General features: G+C 52.4%; 1 pseudogene; it reads left to right on the forward strand.

Moving 5' to 3' along the window:
* The first annotated feature begins 1,153 nt into the window (after window positions 1-1,153).
* Window positions 1,154-2,209, forward strand: LOC149809188 (IAA-amino acid hydrolase ILR1-like 7 pseudogene; annotated as a pseudogene).
* The last annotated feature ends 2,158 nt before the right edge of the window (window positions 2,210-4,367 follow it).

Below are 4,367 nucleotides of genomic sequence, written 5' to 3' on the forward strand. Positions count from 1 at the left end.
CGGGGATAATACGCATCGACCTGTCCTCGGCCTAGGCCTTTGATCAGGAAACCTCAGCGGTTTGGTGATTTACCCAAAGGTACCTGATTGCAGAATGAAGGGCGCATGCATGCTTGTGGTCATGATTCGCACATGGCCATGCTGCTAGGTGCCGCCAAGCTTTTGAAAGCGTACGAGCAGAGCCTGCCTGGGACAGTCAAGCTCATCTTTCAGCCGGCTGAGGAGGGAGGTGCCGGGGCCAGGGTGATGATTGAGGAAGGTGCGATCCTCGAGGCGTTCTTCTTCGATATGGCGTGGAGTTTCCGGTGTCCAAGTGAATGCGGTCATGTCATAAAGATACATCTTCACATCATGTAGACAACAGATCACAGCAAGACCTACTCGGCACAGGCCGAACAACCAAGTGTACACGTCCAAAATTTTACCGCTCATTCAACTTCAGCATGATCGATTATCTGTGAAAAGGGAAGAGATGGTTTGGTTTTCTGGTTGCAATGGGAATCGCTGCAGCAATCCATCATCACAACACTTACCCACGATGCTGCAGCTCGTTAAATGGGCCATGCTTTGGTTGTGGATAATTGTGCGCGCCCTGGGGCTGGGAGGTGTGCATGCGCAGAGTGGGCATTGGAGAGAAGCTGTCACGATTTCGTCTATTATTGAATTGTTAGAAGGGCAGGGTATTCAGCGCATTGTTATCGAACAATGCGCTGCGTCGCTTGCCGTTAAAATAAAAGCACGAGTTGGTTGCCCCGCTGCCCCGCTCGAAAAAGCATGGACGATAATGAGGATCGTGTCTGCATGTCTACTTGTTGATGTGATTTAATCGCACCTTTGAGGCAAGGGACGTAGCCACTGAGCTACAAGCCTGCCTCATCAGGAGGTGCCTTGAAAACAGTGTATCACTAGACACTTTGATTTTTCGGGTCCAGACACCAAAAAGTACAAACTTTTGGGACAAAAACGTGGTCCGACCCGTGCTGTCAAAGGACTGCTTGAAAAGCGTTGGGGCCATGTTGGTAGTACCATGTTGGTGCTCGCTCTAGTTCCCTGGCACACACTCGTTTCCGCTCTCACACGAAGTAGTACCAACATGGCACAAGTCCTTATCCTTTGCATGACCTGAGCAGGCGCTTTGGAAGGCGTCAGCGCGATGTTCGGTTTTCATAACTGGCCAACTCTGGACTCTGGCAAGCTGGGAGGCAAAGCGGGCACCATCCTAGGAAGTGCGAGACAGTTTCGCATCACCATCAAGGGTAGGGGTGGCCATGCGGCCATCCCTCACAATAACATCGATCCTGTCGTTGCCGCAGCCCAGCTCGTTACTACCATGCAGGTATGCATCCGCGTTTCGCCTGGCCCTGTAATTTGCGGGTCGCGATGCCTGAAAATGCATGATTTTTGGGTGCAGAATTGGTGGTCGAGGACCATTTTGGCGAACCACTGGTATGCATGCTGCCCAGGGCATTGCCCCGAACATTGCATGATCATGTAGATGTGATTGTAGTTGTGTGCTACGCGGTGTGGTCATGGTAGTGCTGATTCCCAAGTAGTACTCGGAGTTGCCGAAATGTCATGAGGATGCGGTAGTATTGTAAAACGACACATCATTCGCACACAAGAGAGACAGTAACCGATACCTTACAGACCTCTGAAAATTCGCCAACAGCCCGTCTTTCAAGGCCTCTTGTGTGCTCATGTGATGTCAGAATGCAACGCGGACTGTGCGCAGGGGTGCCCAGCATCGAGAGCTGTCAGGCAAGCCCGCTCATGCTCCTCTGTCTTAAACGACTGGCAACAAAGGAAAAAACAAAGCATTGAGCGACGGCGGAATTATTCCGGTCGTACGGTATTACTTTCTGTCATGCGGATGCAAGTTGCGACCCCTGTGCAGATGCTGGTGTCTCGAGAGACATCTCCGCTTGACTCAGCCGTCGTGAGCGTGACGACGCTGCGAGCGGGCGACGCGTACAACGTGATCCCAAACACCGCAGAGATTGCCGGGACGATGCGCACGCTCACGGAAGCTTCCGCGGCTCGGCTGCGTGACCGTGTCGAGCAGGTGGCGGAGTCCATCGCGCGCGCGTATGGCTGCACTGCCGATGTAGATTTCATGGAAGCAACTGAGCCGTACTACCCCCCTACCGTCAACGATGACGCAGCATGGCGTTTTGCCCGGGCGGTTGGCGCCAAGTGCGGCTCTTCCTAAGTTGATGCAATTTTCCCTCAGTGCTTCGCCAGACTGTGTGATTTGCGGGCCTAGATGCCCGAAAATGCATGAATTTGGGAGGCAAACACTGGAAATATTGTGTACATGGAGCATTAGCGATGTTTAGCTTGATATCCTCAAGAGTCAAGATAGACAATATACAGAGGTCTACTGTGGTACAGTTGATGGGTTGATTATATAAGGCGTTTGGACAACGCTCCCATCATGTCAGAATGGGTAGCAGTGATATGGCGCGTGCTAATGAGGGCATTGGGAGGGGTGCAGGTTGGTCGGCGAGGACAACGTCTTGGAGGTTGAGCCCACAATGGCTGGAGAAGACTTTGCGTTTTTTGCACGGAAGGTTGCGTCCGCGCTGATCTTCCTCGGAAACCGCAACAACAAGGCCGGCTCTGGAGCTGCTCTTCACAGCCCAGACTTTGTCTTGGACGAAGACATCCTGCCGATCGGCGCCGCTTACCATGCAGAGCTTGCCTTGACTTACCTGTTGAACAATGGAACCTTCCAATTGCCAGGGACCGCATCTGGGTCCGAGGCTGCGCCTCTTGGGGGTGATCCTGATGGCGAGGACAGGGTGGAGCTGTGAGTTGATCGGGAAACGTGAGCGACTGAATGCTTGCATGCATTTGGGGGGGGGGGTTGATGAGGTTCGCCTCACCAGTCACATGTCCTCGGTGCAGGCGGTGCCAAACTGCTGCGTCACGGTGTGCGCTGGGATGGATTGAGTAGTGTAGTATGGCTGTGCCGGTAAGACTTCATGGCTCAATGCTAGGGGTTGATGCGTTTGCGTGCTTGCTTTTGTAGCTGATACACACACAGTGACAGTCTCACATGATTAGTGGCACAAGTTCATGTTTGGTTTCTAGATATCAATCGTTGCAATTAGATACCGTCGGTTCGACACTTGGCCAACGGAGGACAGAGCTTCTGGTTCAAAGTCTCGTATCCGGTCGTTGAGGGAACATTTGCGGGATGAAGAGACCTCTACCCCGTAGGTGCCTCCACAGGGCCAGCGTCATGCGTTGCTGGTGAACGTGCTTCTTTCACCACTGCAGTCATCCAGGCTGCTGATGCCATGCCTTGTCGATTCCCCAACCGCCCAGAACTTGACTATCTCGAGATGCAGACACCATCGCTTTGCCACAAGGACATTGCGATTTCACGGTGCAGCAGTATGCATGCTAGCCACCAAATTTCAGACACAGCAGGAACGCAAACATCTGCTAGAATCCACCCGCCATGTGGTGAGAATGCCGACTGGGGCTCTCAGTGCACATCGGGGTATTCGATTCTTGTTTAACACTATGTAATCACGAGTGTGAGGTTCCACCATGTGGGCCTCAACGGTGCGACACCACATGAATGACTGTACCGCACAATGGCGTGACGGGCGGCCCACAAGTAGTCCGCCCATCACGCCAGATCTACAGCAGGCACATCAGGAGTATCGTCGACTGGTTCATCAAAGTCATCAAACAAGACCTCCTGTTCTTCTTGAACAGGGCTCTCCTCATCCTCCACATTCCACCTTGCGACATCCTCAGCTTTAAACTCAGCTATGACAGCCTCCAGCTCTGGGTCTAAACATAATTCCAGACCCACCTCCTGAGCTTCGAATTCGTCCACGATCAAGTGCGGGGCTGGCATTAACGCAGCGTCGTCTACAACAAACACACGGTCTCGTGGCCTGCGCACCAAAGAGCTCATAGTCATGAACGATGTGATGATGGTGTATCCTTTCACAACACTACTGCATCCACATGGACATTGGCAACTCCAAGAACTGTTTGGGATGTCAAAATGCAAAAACATCACAATTCACTAAGCGCATCTAAATCAAAGTACAGGCTCATAGACTTCCTCCCCGGCCCTCCCTTCCTATGTCCTGAGGACACTCCACCAGCGTGACAAGCTGAAATATGATACCCATCATCACTAGATCATCCGAATTGGAGTCGAATCACCCGGCGGACGAAGCGCCTCTGAATATGAATCAGAGTTGAAGAACATGACAGACAAAGAACCACTGAATATGAATGGGGGTGGAACAGACGGACTGCTGAGCGCACCTGAATCTGAGCACAGGCTCGTAAATTTCTTCGTGTGCTTCGATCGGCTCAACCCTGTAGAACTCCTGCCG

This window comes from Nuphar pumila, unplaced genomic scaffold, assembly GCF_984573655.1.
Source record: "Nuphar pumila unplaced genomic scaffold, dmNupPumi1.hap1.1 HAP1_SCAFFOLD_1594, whole genome shotgun sequence".
Lineage (NCBI taxonomy): Eukaryota > Viridiplantae > Streptophyta > Magnoliopsida > Nymphaeales > Nymphaeaceae > Nuphar > Nuphar pumila.